This window comes from Falco rusticolus, chromosome W (genome assembly GCF_015220075.1).
Source record: "Falco rusticolus isolate bFalRus1 chromosome W, bFalRus1.pri, whole genome shotgun sequence".
In the NCBI taxonomy this organism is placed as follows: Eukaryota; Metazoa; Chordata; class Aves; order Falconiformes; family Falconidae; genus Falco; species Falco rusticolus.
In genome coordinates this window covers 1,773,122-1,789,671 of record NC_051209.1, presented here as the reverse complement: position 1 = coordinate 1,789,671, position 16,550 = coordinate 1,773,122, and the positions used below count along the sequence as shown (strand labels likewise).

General features: G+C 48.6%; 1 protein-coding gene across 4 annotated transcripts in view; it reads left to right on the top strand.

The window, feature by feature from the left end:
* The first annotated feature begins 11,407 nt into the window (after nucleotides 1-11,407).
* Nucleotides 11,408-16,550, top strand: part of ZNF532 (zinc finger protein 532) — a 49,404-nt gene continuing 44,261 nt past the window's right edge. The window contains exons 1-2 of one of the 4 annotated variants that reach the window (XM_037372388.1): nucleotides 11,442-11,489; nucleotides 12,234-12,393. The gene's annotated coding sequence lies outside the window, so the exon portion shown is untranslated. Of the gene's footprint in view, nucleotides 11,490-11,906; nucleotides 12,394-13,386; nucleotides 13,592-16,550 lie in introns of those variants that run through there. The other 3 variants (XM_037372389.1, XM_037372391.1, XM_037372387.1) reach the window with 3 other exon arrangements.

The following is a 16,550-nucleotide window of genomic DNA, read 5'->3' as shown; positions in this document are numbered from 1 at the left end:
TTTTTGAGAGGTGAAGGGACAAAGTGGCAAGATACCCCAGGTCTGAAATGGTGGATTAGCCCTCGTAGGCAATGTGTGCAGATGCTGGAGGAGCCAGTGCCCACGACGTGCTTGTAATCTCCCTGAGCAGCCTGCCATTAAACACAATCTAATCAAGGCTGCAGCAGGTGCAGTCAGACCCAAGTATTGTCACCAGTGACAGCAATGGTTGTCTTACCTGTGGATAATGGTTAGCCATCACGCTGCATGAGAAAAACACACTGATTTTACGGGGAGGTGACCAGGCCAGAGCAGCTGGAGCTGGGGGTGTGCTGCCAGCACACCTTGCATCCCAGGGGAATAATTCTCTGTCACCAGGGGACCCCTTCCCATGAGATAACTATCCTGCATCTGTTTCTTTCACATGAAACAAACCAAAAGAGCCTCACCACCTGCCCTTTTGTACAAAAGAGGGGAAAGCCAGCAGACTGCTTATCTGTCTTGAGGAAGGCTTATACAGCCATGAGCACAGGCTGCTGCTGAATTTGGAAACCCTTGCAGCTGGGTCCGTGGCTGGGCTGGATGCTGCCCTGGTTCCTCCCCTCCCTTTTCTGTAGTGCTTGATCCTCCTGCATCTCCTGCCTCCCTTTGTCAAACTGCAGAGGTGTGTTTCCAGCACCAGGCACTTCGGGTTAGCAGTGGGGCATGCCACAAGGTGATGCCTTGTGTGAGCAGAAGTGTTTCCCTACCCCAGATGTGTTCTAAAGCATTTTTAGTGGTTTAGATTGTTGGGTATTTTTAAGGCTTTTGTAGGGCAGTAGCATGCTCACCAGGCAGGGAGCAGGTGGTTCCAGTACAGAACAACTTTCCTCCCTTTTGCCATGCTAATACACACAAAGTTATCTAGGACAGAGTGTGCATATGTGGGTAATGCCAAAGCCCAGTAAACATTTACACCTTGCTTTTTTTTTAAATGTAAAAATGATTTACAGTAATCATTTACACAGTACTGAAAAGTTAATTATTTTCAGTAGTGAGTTCACCATTGACGTAAGTGGCAACTGTGTAGAGACTGTCAGTTTTTCGCTGCACCCTCCTGCTGTCAGTAATTCTTGGGACAGAAGCAGATGTTGCTGAAACTCTGCAGCTTATGCTCATTCTTGATTTATTTCTCAGGCAGCTGTTAGTACAGAAGCTAGCTCAGTTGTTATTAAATAGTGTTCGGTGGAAAAATCACCATAGAGGCAGCAATATTTGCAGTCTTAAAAAAATGGAGATGGTGATTATATCACCTGTCTTTTCTAGGAAGGGATCGTTTTCCCCCCTTGAGCCGAGCCGCAGGCAGTGAACTAAGTGGACCTCTCAACAGTCAGTATAGCATTTTGAGGAATTTAGATGTCTCCTAGCCATTTGTAAAATCATATTTTCCTAAAATGATCACTAGGGAAAATTACGTATATAAGAGCAAAGCTTGCTTGTTAAGGGGTTTGGGGATTATTTGTTATTATTATTAACTCTTTAACATAAATGAGCTTGCCAATATTTTAAATATTCGGGATTTAATCCAAGGGTTTACATCAGTATATACAGATTAATACTCAAATGCAAAACTATACATGCATTTCTCTTATGTCTTATGAAAAGCTGTGATCAAAGTTATTTTTTGATTTGACTCATCACAGGGTCTGGGTGTCTATTACCATTCCTGGAAGGCTTTTCACACAACCTAATACACTTCTCTGCCAAGAAGCTTTTCTGACACTTGAGTTTGTTTGCTTTCCTCAACGCCAGCCCCCTCTGGCCTGCCCCTTCCCCACTGCTGCCACACTCCCTTGCAGCCCAGACCACACAAATACCCAAAAACAGGTCGCAGTTTGCTAATCGATGCATTTAGGGTTTTGTTCAGCAGGTATTTTTGTGGCAGCAGCAAAGGAAGTTTTCAACAAAGAAAGTAGTGTTGTTACACAAGCTAAATGGAATTTGTATAATCTTGACTCATCTTCTGTAGCCTTTGGTGGTGATGAATCCAATGTCCTTCCTCCAGCAGGAGATACCAAGTACCAGCACCGAAAGTCTGAGATTGCTTGAAAGACTCCCAGGCTGTGCTGGCTGTGAATCAGCAAGCCGCCTTTATTTTTATTTTTGCTTCGATTGTTGAAAAAGAACATCACGGGCAGCTCGAAATCAGCAACCACAGACAGGCTGAGCTGCTACTGATGTCCTCCTCCGTGAGGACAGCGTTCCCCGAGGTAAACAGAGGAAAAGGAGCAGAAAAATCGCTCCTGCTGGAAACAACGCTGCACCTAACTGAGCTTTTTCCAGCTGCAAAGGTTTTTTAATTGGCTGCTAGGGTTTTCAACTTAGTTCTTCTGATGACTTGCTCAGAGTCCAGCTCTGGATGTTTTGGATTCCCCTTTATCCCTATTTTATTATGTGCTTATTCCATTTTACAGGGTGGGCTGTGGAAAGACAGAAGTAAAAGCACTGCTGCTGCCAGTACCAAATGCCTGGTTGAACTTTCCTACAGAGGTGCAGGTATGCCTTGCTACCAGTGACAGCGGGTGGCTGCTTGTTGCAGGGCATCACCTCTGGGTGCCCGGTCCCCAGCTGTTTCGGTGCCAGGCTGCCTGGCTGGTCCTAAGGGCACCAGCAGGAGCCCTGCCAAGCAGGCATGTATGAGCATGCTTTGTATTCTGGGTTGAATTTCTCAAGCTCGTTGGCTCCATGAGCTATGCAGCATTCCCAGTTCAATAGATAAAGTCTTCCAACATCTGCCAAAGACCTTCCCAAAGCAAGGGTGCACCTGTGCCAGTTACGCCTTTCTCAGTCCATAGCTTGGATTATCTAGTACAGTGTCTTACTTCTTTCTCCTAAAGTTAGAAACTAAGAAGCGAAAGATCTGGAGCACACAGACAACATCTGCCTCTGCCCATGCAGCTGAGCCATGGCTCTGAAATGGAAGCAGTGACCAAACCTTGCAGGACATATTGGTGTAGAAAGATACATAAATGATCACAACTAGCAATGCTAGCAATTTCTTTTATATACTTCATTGCTTCCTGCCCTGTGTTTAGGTTCAGCTCCATCCTTTTGCTCGCAGTGCTGCATAAATGCAGGTGAACATATAGCATTCAAATAGCTGTTGATAGCACCATCTGCAAAAGGCTAACAGCTCATTTATTAAGCAGTGGGAACCAGCACAGCCACAGCCTAATCAGATATTGTACAATGAATAATTCAGAAATAATCCTCATATACTTGAATAAATATCAGGAGAAGGAAGGAAAAAACCCCATACATATGGCATGTTACTGGAACAAAACAGACATTTTTCTATGTCCTAGGCTGATGAGCTTTGTTGTACTGGATGTTAATCACGCAGGTGGCTAATGCTTGAGGAGGAAGCTGACTGAGGGGTTTCTGGCCCAGCATTTGGAAGGTGTTAGTAAGCGGAAGAGACTGTAGTGCTCATGGGAAAATCCATTAGCCTTACATGTTGCAATATGCATGTGGTCCTGTTGTGTAACTTGCTGGTGATACAGGCAGAGGATTGAGTTTGTGAGGCTGGGAACACCCAGGTTCTGGTCTGGCTTTCTGCATTCTGTCCTGCTGAGGAACTCATTTATCAGGTGTGTGCGGTTCCTCACACAGCTCCTGCCTGCACGCTCACACACCTTCCACCAGAGTGTTTTACCCTTAACTACTTGTTTTGCTGGCATACATGGTGTGGTACATTCACAATACTGACCAGCCACCAGACAACTGTTCAGTGGGGCTCTGTGTGGCTAGTGTAGGTGCTATAAGCAATTTCCTTTGAGGGTTATCTTAGTGTGGAACAAAACAGGACTGTGTGAGCTGGCACTGTGCACTTGCAGCCCAGAAAGCTAACTGTGTCTGGGGCTGCGTTACCAGCAGCGTAGCCAGCAGATCCAAGGAGGTGATTCTCCTGCTCTGCTCTGGTGAGATGCCCCCTCCCGCCCCTGGAGCACCACGTCCAGCTCTGGGATCCCCAGCACATGAAAGATACGGACCTATTGGAGCGGGTCCAGAGGAGGCCACAGATGATCTGAGGGCTGAAGCACATCTCCAATGAAGACAGGCTGAGGGAATTAGGATTGTTCAGCCTGGAGAAGAGACAGTTTGTATATGTGCATATTTTGAGCAAAACCGTTTTTTCTTACTGATAATATGCTTGGGACCTCACTCTATAGTGCATGTGTAGGTGTGAGAGCGCCCAAGGTGCACGTGCTCTCCCTGTGGCAGGAAAACTGCTCTTCTGGTCTGAGTAAGATCCATGTTCCCTTCAGATCCAAAAGCAGGCTGCATCAGCTGTTTGTGAAAACAGAAGGCCTGACCATCACCAGATCACTCTGGCCAGAAGTCTGTGTCCAGTACTGATGTAACCAGGGGCTGCACCAAACCTCAGCAGCAGATGAGAAGCCAGAGCACTGCGTGGAAAGTCGCACCGTGAAGGCACCGGGGCTGCTGAGTACGCACCATGCTGCTGGAGGGGCACTGCCTGGATCTGGAGATCTGGGTGTCCTGTGTCAGGTACCCCTTCAATGAGGAACACCTCGCCTTTATTTTCTGCCATTCCTCTGTGAGGACTCAGTGTTTTACAGATGCACAGGTTCTTCTCTTTGCTCTTATTTGGGAAAAAGAGCGTTCCTGCCATAGAAGTGAGCACAGTGCCCACAGGATGCCCTGGGAGGAGGGGGGTGGCCACCATGCCCGGCCCTTGTTGAGCGGGTGCTGCTGCCGGGGCTGGCAACGCAGGCATGGCTGAACCCAGCGCTGCTCCAGGGCACGCACAGGCTCTGGAGACCACCTCTCCTGCTCAGCCGCGGCCACTCACACCCCACAAGGCCTCATCCCAGCGTGCCTCACCACAGGGAAGGCATGGGTCCCTGGAGGGGTGGCCAGGCTCTTCCTACCAGCTGTGGAGGCGGCCCTCCAGCACGCAGGGCCGCAGCCACGTTGGGCCTCATCCTGCTCGTGGCTCTCGCTGCACGCATCCCCTGGACGCTGCGGCAATGCTGCGCCTGCAGCCGCCTGTCCCTCAGCCTGCAGCTGGCTGGGAAAGGCCCCCAGCAGGGCACAGCAGCTTGGGCCTCGGAGGTGGGGGACACCTGCTAGAATAGCCTGGCCAGCTGGCCTGAGCAAGGTGATTGCAGCCCCTGCCTACACACAGCACATCAGAGGGGATGTGCTCAGAAAATCAGCCATGAGATACTGGTGGTACAGCAAGCTGGGGGCCACTCCCACGGGCTCCATGCAAGCCCCAGGGTGGGGGCTGTCCCCATCGCAGGGGCTCTCCCAGGCAGGGTCCTTAGTGCCAGCATGGGTTATGGCATTGCAGCCACCTCTGCTCATCTTTCCAGCTGGTGCTTGGGGCCCAAAAGGCTGTTTAGACACAACACGAAGGGCAGCCATGAAGCCTTTCCACAGCAGAGTGCCTTTGGCTACAGCAAACACACAGGGAGGGCTGCTCTGTGCCTGCAGCTGAGGCAGGGGACCCCGCTGCCCACCCCAGCAGGTCAGCTGTGGCTGCCTGCGGCGGGGACAGAGCTGCTGGCACAGTGCCACCTAGCCACCACGGCTGCTGCCTCTGCCGAGGCCTGGAGACTGAGGGCTGTGGCTGTCCCAGCTGAGGCAGGAAGAGGCCAAACTGCCCCAGCACCAGGGTGGGAAGCTCTGTGCTGCTGCCGTTTTCAGAGATACTGTTCATAGGAGCTGTGACCTCTGCAGCACAGCATTATGCTAATACCACTCAGTGTATGTGGAAAAGCTGGGGTATTGACTGTATTGCCCACCCTTAAGGAACCATTTTAAGCCCACAATCCTTGCTAGCTAACCATGATTTCTTTGGATAATGATTAATTTGCTCTGGCTTATCAACAGCCAGAAAAAAAAGAATTTTTAAGCCCTGTCAAATCCTCCTGGCTTTGTGTTGTATCTGAACTCAGCATCTCTTCTACAGATTAATAAAAATCTGAGTCTCTTGCTGTTCAAGACGTTACCGTTTTCTGTTTTTTCCAGCATTTAACATCCTGAGAGTTACTACAGTTTCTCACTCTTCATGCTACTTGGGCACTGCAAATGTTCACCTTGTAGTTAGAGATTCTCTTCTGCAGATGGGTAACGAGAGTTACCAACTTCTGTGTAGCCATCAGCCTTTGTCCAACACATTTTTTAAATGTAGGGGAAACTGCCTGTTAGGGAGATGTTCCGTAGCTGTGGGCAGTGTCTGCTGAAGGCACAAGCACGGATTACACAGCAGTTGTGACCTGAATGTTGTCTGCCCCACAGAGAGTGCCCTAACATTATATTCTTGCATTCTCCCTGCCCTGAGGCTATATCTGTTTATCTTGGGTTTTGTCTGCTTCTTAGGCACTCATCTTTTCCTCTTCTTTGTCTCATTTCTCTGAAAGACGATCTTCAAAGCCAGCTCTAACAGGGAGAAAAGGCCATGTAAGACAGCTCAATACTGATGAAAAAATCTGTAGTTGGGAATGGGTTTCAACAGATTTCTCACTTTCCGACCATAAATCTAGTTCAGCACCATTTTCAAACATGTGTATGCTCTACATGGGCATATATATAGATATATTTATGGGTTACACTTGCCCCATGCAGGTTTTAACTATAGTTTGTTGTAGCCTGCGCTTAATTTAAACTGTGTGCAAAACTGGCTTTGTTCTGAGCAAGGTGCTGGTTATTTTGGTTGTGCTATATCCGGAGCAACAGTGATATAAAACTGGTTGCTAGCTGCTGAGTGTACACCCAGCCTGCAAAGGCAGCAACAGGGACCGCTGAAAGAGGTACCCACCGAAGGAGGGAAGCATCCCCCACAGACTGGAGCAGCGGGAGGGACTCTCCCCGTGCCATGCCCCTCTCTGCTCACCTCTGTGACCGTCCACTCCAAGTCTATGGTGGCCAGTGGTTGCTGGTCCAAAACTAGCTGACAGCTTCTCAATAACTAGGAGGAAATCCTGAACAATCATGCTTGGCAGTTTTCACAGTGTAAACAGACCCTAGAAAAGACCAACAATGGATCCAGGGATTAATCTTCTCCAATGGAAAAATAGCTCTAATTTTTATGTTGCAACATTGGCATTGCCACAAAATTATCATGGAGTTGGACAATTTGCAGATTAAATGTCCTCTTGCTTCCTAAATTAAGCAGCTATTCATACATTTATGCAAGTACATTCTTCATTAACCTCTAATGAGTAGAGTAAAAGCCATTTCACTACCCACCAGATTTAAAACCAACTTGTAAATCATATTTATTAAATAGTAAGACCTCTCTCATCAGACCATAGCTTACACTTCAAGGCTTAGGAGTTAGAATATGTCTGCACACATTTTCTTTCTCTGTAGTTTTGCTATCACTGACAAGTCCATGCTCTTTTCCTGAGCTAATCCCAGTGGAAAATGCGAACTGTCTTGCTTCTGCAGAATATTCTGGACAAGAATTGCCAAGCAGTGCTTCAAAAGTCTGGCAGAATTGGCACACATTTTAATTTTTTCAGTTTTAAAAGATGAAAGCTAAAAAACAAGTAATCCATCCTCGGTTTGTTTACTTTTGGGTGACCACCCAGGCTCCACCTTCCAGGGAGCAGCAAACCTTTCCATGTAGCACAGGGGTCACTTGTTGGTGACACCCAGTCTCAAAGAATGGTGGTTTCACCACAGATCTCAAGCGCTGCTCAGCAGAAGGGACCAGCTCACACTGCTGCTGGCAGGGTCTGGGCTCTCCCCCTCCTTCCTCTCTTCAATGCAGGATGACAAGGGCAGAAGCAAAGCACCATCTACCAGAATATCCTTCCAGCCGTGTGCATCACAGGAGGTAGGAAATGAAGGTTTGGTGATTGCAAAGGAGCAAACCTGAACCCCCCATATCCTGGGAATAACCCAGCCACCGAGTAACAGGGAGGTCTCAGCCGCTGCTGCTGCACGAGTGCCCTTCAGCCCAGATGCAGACCAGTGCCACTTCCAAGCAGTGCTGCAAGCACAGGCACAAGATGGGGTTTAATGCAGCCCCCCAAAGTTAGCTGGGGATGGTGTGGCAAATTGCAGATTAGATCCAGGCATCCAGAGCGAGAATTAGGTGTATTTTAACTCCCCCATCCGCCTGTGGGTTGAGCCTTGGCTATAAATCAGAACTCCAGAGTCTACCATATGGTCAGGTGCCACAAGGCTACAGTGCTTCGATACAGTGCATCGCATGACAAATGTAGGTTTTAACATGCTATTGGGCCAGAAGCTATCTTAACAGAAGAAACGTGTAATTTAGAGCCTACAGATGTTGATGCAAGTTTGTTTGCATCTGTTATATATTTGTCTGTCTACTAGAACGAGAGACATTTTTCATTCAAAATCTCCTAGATTTTAATTTTTACTTGACCTCAATAGTAGTTAAGATGTATTTTGAGTCTGGTTATAGATTTCTCCCTAGCAAAGTCCTTAATCTTGTATCATAAGAGATCCCTTTCTTTTAATAAATCTCATCTTTCTAAAAGCAATCCTAGAGCTTTTAGTCCAAAATATAATATGAGGCTTATTTTAATAACCAGGAAAGGAAATTGATTTTTCTTTTTTCCCCAAGAAAATATTTAGAGAATAGTAATAGAAGCATCTGAAAAGGGGAAGTTTAGTTGTAAGCTGTCTTTTTTTAATACTGAATGTAAACGTAGCGGTTAAAGAAAAGTACCATTGCATTCTAAACAGTGATAAAAAGGAAAATACAAGTATTCTGAAACAAGAAATGCAGGCTTCTGCTCTGGTCCTGTGGATAATATGAAACAGGAAATTTTAAGGTGAAAGCCTGGAAAAGCAACTGATACAATAGACAGTATTAAGGTTTTGCCAAAAGTTGTAAAGCTATTAGTCTGAAAGAGAAACTTAGGATTGGAAATACGGAATCTGTATCTTACCCTTCTTGCTTAAGCTAAGGATGTTTCACTAGCCAGGAAGAAAATGTTCTGTTACTGAGTTAAAAAACCAACAAACAAAACTGGGAGTTGACATAAAGGGCATCATTTAGTCTGACATAGAAAAAGTGAATCTAAATTCACCTTATTTTTTATGGTGTCAATCCACCTGCAAAATCATCTTTGACCTCTGGAAACGCTGGAGTAACATAAAACCACCTGTTGCCTTCCCAGCAGCTAACTGAAACAGCTTTACCTGCAGAGTCTTGAAACGCTCTTGAAATCACTTAAGGACTAAATTCTGAGATCTAAGACGTAAGGTCAACCTGCTAAAAAAATTACCAAACCCTCACAAAGCAAAAGGGACATTGTAGGGACACTTGCATTGCAATTGCCTGTCATTTTGTGTTTGAACTAAAAAGCCATTGGAGAAAAGCTATCAGCCTGGCACCACTTGTAAATGATACTTAAAATTCTCTTCATTTTAGTTTTTTAAAGTCAAATACTTAGGGTGACAGACTTTTTCTGCCATGGAGATGTCAGGGGCACCTGGCTGGAAGGCAAACAAGTAAATCTGCCTGAAAGGCAGCATGCACAAGGACCTTTATGCCACGTATAAACTGTGAAATCAATTAACATTTCAGATATTAATACCGAAGTAGTAGCAACAGCTGCCATCTTTTTTATACGATTGTGCAAGCCAACCACAGAAATGCAATGTAAGAAAACAGACTGTAGTTTTCACTTTTTAAGTCAAATTAGTTTACTAGTTAATTGGGAAGAAATAGGGTGTTACAAATATTACAGCCTGATTCTACAAGTCACTTGCAGGATGAGCCCTAGACTTGTGTGAGCTAAATTTCATGGCCCTTCTTAAACATTAAAATTGGTGCAGACCACAAATCCATTTGTTTATATATAAATTACCAAATCAATTTATTATATTCGAATTCCATAAACTTGTCAGACTCAACAATTGCCACAGTAGGCAGCAGAGCAGTTTGCCACTCTTCTGGTTAACTGGAAGCACATGGGCCTGGTCCCCAGTGCAGGCCGGGGCACTGGGGCGCAGGGAGCTGGGGTGCAGGGAGCTGGCGTGTGAGCATCCGGGGCACGGGGAGCCGGGATGCGGGGAGCTGGGATGCAGGGAGCTGGGGCGCAGGGAGCTGGGATGGAGGGAGCTGGGATGCAGGGAGGTGGGGCACAGGGAGACGGGATGCGGGGAGCTGGGGCACGGGGAGCCAGGGTGCAGGCCTGCCCAGCCCATACCTGCACACGCAGCCGCTAGCAGGGCACACGCCCATGGGGGACCGTGTTAACTGCAATGCAGTAGGCCTCTGCCGCCTCACCAACAGGCTTCTAAGCAATGTGAATAAAACATCATTATTTCAACCATAATATGTAGTTATTGTCCTACACGGGTCTGTAACAAAAAAACAAGCTAATAGCATAAACTTGAAGGTAGTGTTGAACATATTCAAGAGGCCACGGATGTGAGCCAAGAAAGCAATTCACATCCAAAAACTCTGAGATTCTAGGTATTTTGCCCACACACCGATTCAAATATGCTGTCTCACAGCAGAAAGGGAAGAATTTTGTTATTAAAATTCGTGACAATGGGCATTAATACCAGGTTGCTTGCAGTACACCAGAAGTCCTGTTACCAAATGTAGGTTCTCACAAGAGGCAACAGCCCAAACTGCCAAAGTACCCCCAGGAAGGCCCTAGTCATGCTGTGTTCATCATTCCTGGTGAGGTACGAGAGCAGCAGCGGTGGACAAAGTCCTAGGCAGTGATACTTATTTTCTTTTTAGTGCTGCACTATGGCTCGCACCCCTGAAGCACATGGCAGGGAAGGTGTCGGCCCACCACGGCCCGTCTGGAGGCCAGACCGTCACACCTGCGCCCGCCATAGCAAGAGCGCCTAGAGCCCGCGGCCCGCACAGGGGCCGTGCAGCACGGCCGCCCTGCCGAAGCAAGTAGAGCCCCCGAGCCGGCAACGAGCGCTGCCTGCTGCCGCTGCTGACGGAGAGCCGGCGGCCGGGGAGGGCGCGGCGGCTGCGGCGGGCCCCGAGGCGCAGGGCACCCGGGCAGGGCTTTCCCGGGCACCTGCCCCGTCCCTACCCGCAGGGCCGCGGCAAGGACCCGGAGGAGGGATCGGAACCGGCCCGGCGCGTTCCCGTTCGGGGCGGTATCCCCCGGCCGCCTGGGCTCGGTGAGCTCAGCTCGAGCGGGGAACCCCCTCCCCCGCCCCGGGCTGCGGGAGGCCGCGACCTCCCCGGCCCCGGCCCCTGCCTGCGGAGCGCTCGGCGGCAGCGGCAGCCCTCCCCGCCCCCGGCACACTCTAGGGAGCCGTTTCACACGGAATCACACGGGAGCGTCTCCCCCATCTGTGCAAGCCAAGGCACCCCCACCCCCTCCTTCTCCTCAGTCCCGGCAGAGCCTCCCTGCCGTTATGTTCCACCATCTCTTAGCCAGGCCGCTCCGCGGGCGCCGAGGCAGCGCGGACCTTAGCCATGCTCGCCTGAGGCTGCCGGCCGGAGCAGCCGCGGCCGGGCCGCTGGGCCGCAGCAGGTGTGTTTGCATGGGGGTGCGGAGTTTGCATGCGGTGGGGGTCGCCTTCCTGCCGGCCCGGCACCCGCCTCGCCTGCGCGCAGGCCCCGCCACGCCGCGGGCCGGCTGCGGCGGAGCGGCCTGCCGGGCCTGCTCGGCTCGGCGCGGCTCACTCTCGGCTCGGGCCGCTCCGGGGCTGGGGCGCTGCCCGGGCGGCGGCCGCCGGAGCCCCGGGGCTGGCAGGGCCCGCGGCCCGGCTCTGCGGGAAGCGGGGTGGGTGGGGGTGTCGCTCGGACGTGGCCGTCCCGCCACCCCCCATCCCTTCCCCGCCCGCCGCTCTCCCTGTCGCCGGCGGGGCCGCGGCCTCCCCTTCCCGGCGCCCCCGCGCGTAATGGGGGCCGCTTCTCTCGCCCGCGTGTCGGCGCCTCGGCAGGGTCCGCTCGGGCAGGGCCGAGCCCGGGCCGCGGGGCTGGTGGGCCCGGCGGGGGCGGCGCGGGCGCCGCGCTGAGGGGAGGGGGCCGCGGTCCGTCACTGAGGTGCCCGCGGCCACGACGGCCCGCAGAGGCGGAAGCAGCCCACCCGGGCTGAGGGGCTGAGGGAGGGCCGGCCTCAGCTGCCTGTGCGGAGAAGACGTGGCTGAGGCAGCGGAATGGTCCTTTTCCCGAGAATGGGGTGGGGATGAGGGATATGGAGAAAGTGCCAGATCTCAGCTCTCTCCACAGGGGAAGGGGGGTGAAGGGTTGTGCCCAAGACCTCTGCTAACAGTTACAGGTGCAGCCCGGAGAGCAGAGGGGCTGGCTGGTGTAGCCTAGCTGGCAGCTGGCTCGGAGGAAATCCTTGCAGAAGAGCCATCTCACGGCTGATCCTGGAGAGGATGGGGCTTGGCGCGTAGGCGGAGGTAGTTACTGGTTGTGCCAGTGTGAGGGTGAGTAGCCAAAAGAAGAGCGGGGCGAACGATGTCTCGGTTTGGGGTGACTGGGCAGCCATGCAGGAGAAAGGCCCTGGGTGGCAGAGAAGGAGGGGGAGCGGGCTAGGAACAGAGCTGCCATGGCACAGGTGGGCGCGGACCCCTGCTCTCGAGGGACTCGGGCATTGCCAGGGAGTCGTGACCTTGCTCAGGAATTGCCCCAGAGAGAGGTGTGGGGCCGAGCAAGCAGCTGCAGCCAGCAGCCATCTTTGCAGGGTTGGAGCCGAGCAGGCTGCGCAGAGCGTGTCCTGGCCTCCCCCCTCAGCAGCGGGTGTGAGAGGCAGGGGGGGCCGGTCAGGCATGGGTCTGCAGCTTTCTTCTTTTCAGTGCCTCAAGGATAGTTGAGTAGCAAAATTAAAGAGAAAGAAAAAAAATTGGAGCTCAGCAGCCAACTCGGTGCTCCGAGGAGGGGGCAAGGGAACTATTTTGCAGGCATCTTGCTGCTGTGGAAATGGATTTCTTGAGGGTAGGGAGGTGTGTGGGTAATCTCTGTGGTAACGCCGTGCAGAGGAGAGAAAATGCCACCCAAGCGGCCCCAGGTGCAGCAAGGCAGAGAAGCCCCTGCTCAGCCACCCCACGGCCGTGGGCATGAGGGGGCAGATGTGACTCTGAGCCACGGCCACCCCGTATGCTGTGGGGAGCAGCCCTTGGTTAGCAGTCTGTCTCCCAGTGCTGTGGCCAAGTCTGCCTGGTGCTGCAAGAGAGATCCTGTGAGGATTTTTATTGCGGTCTCTTTGTTAGCTACAGACAGGCACGCACACACTCACAGCTTTCAGCCAGGTTGTGGGAGGTAAGTGGGGGAGGAGAGGAAGGGAGCGCGTGGGCGGCACTGGGGAGCAAGGGGGCTGTGTGGGCCGGGCACCAGGGGAGCAGGGGGACAGGGCCGCGGCCGTCCCCGCCACCACAGAAAAAAGAGCCCCTGCGATTTTCAGTGACTTGTTGGCAACTCAGCGAGGGTTGCCATAGCTTTTTATGTAGGGTGACCAGAACCGGCTGGAACTGGTTTGAGGCAGATCAGCTCCTGAACACAATGCAGTCACTGAGCTACTACAGTGGGATAGCTTCCTCCCTTCATGGCAGCCAAAAGCAGAGGAGCTTGCAGAAAGATACCATCCCAAAACAGTATGTGAATGCACACTTTAGACACACAGCACTGGTATGTGGCTAATATAGTCATAAAGGATTCTGTATATAAATGTACATATTTGCAGTAACTGAGATTACTTTGGCTTTTCATGCCTTTTTATGCTTAAGGAATGGGCAAGAGCTGAGATTTATGACCCTTATTAAAATATTTTTGCTTTGCAAGGGTGGGACACTGGCTATGCAGTCTATTTTAAAACTAAACTAAATAAAATTGACTGAATGATTTGTAATTGTAGTTATGCTTGTGACTGAAGAATGCTGCTTTGCATGCTGTTTTATTTACAGGGTACTGTGTTGTGGTTTTCTTCTTTAGGAGATGTTAAGGGGGGGTATGCTGTGCTTTTTTGTAAGGCCAAAAGGAAACAATGTTGTTGTAGAATTGTGCGTAAAAGCATTGCAAAGATGCTGTAAGGCATACTCGTTCCCCCCCCCCCCCCCTTTTTTTTTTTCTTCTCTCTCTCTCCTTGTAGGCCTATTGATTGGGGCTGCCTTTAACCCTTTCATATTTGCAGAGGTAATGCATCTGTGGCAGTAACTGAGCATTGGCTAAAAAAAAATATATCTTTCAAAAGTCAAGGTTCGCAAGGTGAGATGTGGTGTTTTGGATATGAATCTTAACAATAGCATGAAGGTACATGTGGGTGAAAAGTAAATCTGCCTCCTGATTGCACACTTTGCACATCAGTAAGGAGACAATTGTTTGTGAGTGTTAGTAAAGGAATGCTATTAACGTCCTCCAGTTTTAATAGGATTAAAGCTATTATTTGTAAAGACTTACTGATATCTTGGCTAAATACAGTATTTTCACTGAAATATACATCTAGGTATACCTTTTTTTCACAATGTAGTGATACGGAATAGGCCTCTGAGTGACAATCATAAATCATGGACCACATGGCAGTGAACTGTTCTGTGTTGTATTACAGCATTACACATTCAGAATTTGCTGTCTAATTATTCAAAGGGTGCTTGTTTGGCCATATCTGAGCAAGCCGATACTTCTGAATTAAGGTCGTCAGTGTTAAACATGTACTTAATATAGCCTACACAGGAAAAAAAAAACCAAACCAAACCACCATACAAAATAAGTAGTATGGATGGTGTTTCTTAAACTGTTGTAACCCAGGGAGAATTTTGCAGCAGTCAAGTGGAAAGATGTATTTTAAAGGTTTGATGGAGCTCCAGTGGGTTATTAGTGGCATGAATTATAATTGTGCAGTAATAAAATAAGAATAGGAAACCGGATGGGCAGTGTATCAGCTCTTGAGAGATGACTACTTTTAACTCAAAGCAATGGATAATGGATATTTTTTTTCCCCTTCTCACCTAAAAAATAAATGTGTACTTAGATTTGAGCTGGCATTGGTATCTTTTAGTGAAAGCTGAAGGATTCAGAGAAAGGGAGAGGGGGAGAGAGAAGAAAGCAGTAATGAATATAGCAAAGGGAAGAACAAAGGCTGTTAGAGCTTACACATTGGAACACTAAACATTTTGCCCTGGGGATTCTTTTGCTAGAACTGTTACTTCCTATAACAGGAAATCAGCAACTCTAGAATCTTAACCAGTATGATTTTTTAAAAAACGTCTGACCAAACCTGGCTGTGTTAGCTGGTTTGGTGGTCTACAATCAAGATAAATATGGAGGCAAAACATTGAAAATGTTCTGTTGTAGTGTGAAATTAGGGTCTTTTCCTCTGTGCTTAGCAGAATAAAGTAGACAGTCTTAAAAGCCTTGAGAGCTTGTGGACATTGGGTAAGTTGTATGGTGGCTGATGATGATAGGCAGGGTGCCTGCATCAGAGAGTGACAGTACAAGGGAACCTTATTTCTGACTGCAGTAGATTACGTAAGGTATTTAGATATTAATTGTAGAAAAGTGAAAATAGCATGCTAATGTTTAGCCTGAAATTATGGTTTTGTGGGTTTTAATGCAGCTACAATGTGTTGTTTCTCAGATTTGATAGGGCAGTAAATAGCTTGCTTGGTGGAGCAAAATGCCTAACTGATCGCTGTGTTGATTTCTGTTCATATCTTTCATGATTTGAATGTAGAGGTTCTCTATTTGACTATAGATGTCTGTAGCAAAATTATGCTTGCAAACATGAATTCTTATTGCACGGATAGGAATATAGGAATAGTATCTATTGCTGATGATGATGATGCATGTTCTTTTCCAAGTGTCAGCTAAAATTCATATGTTACATGAGAGCACCTTTTAGATTTTTTTTTCTTTTTCTGCCAGAATAGTGAGCAGATTTAAAATTGTAAGTTCTTGAATTGTCACAAAACTCAATGTATCTGTTCCGTTTGAATTTTTGAACATGAGCTGTACTATGAATTTTTATTTTTAGCAAAGGAGGTGTTGAATTTGCAGGGATTTTTATAGACTGTAAGATAAGAAACCTGACTAGATGCTGGAGTCCGCAGTGTCCTTGGTGAGTTTTATTGTTTTAGTCTAATAATATGTATAAATGCTCTTCACCAGGAAATTTTTATTTTGCATGTAGGCCAGCTTTCCAGCAGAAAATGCTGCTTAATGCTGGGGGATTGGTCCTCTGTATCAGCAATTGTGATCTCATTTTGCATTGAGGCTTGTTTCAGGTATTTGACCTTGAGAATAAGGGTAATGATTTATCAAGTTCCAAGCCTCTTTTGAATGAATTAACTAACTTTGGTTTTCTTAGAAGTATGAATGTGTGTTAAAATATAAATATGCATACAGATTGCTGGGGATGTATGGTTAAAAAACCCACAAAAACAAAGGCCAAAAAAACCTTGATCCTAATGTTTTAGGGTCTGTTTGTTGCTAGTGTTGCACAGGCGGGCCCTGCCTGACTTTGAGTGCTCTCATCAAGACTGTCTGCAGCTGCTTCACACTGTTTTTGCGTAAGAACTGCTATCCACTTAAAAAAAAAAAAAAAAGGCAGGAAGCAAGTGCCATTTAGAATGTGATTCAAATTTGCATTAAA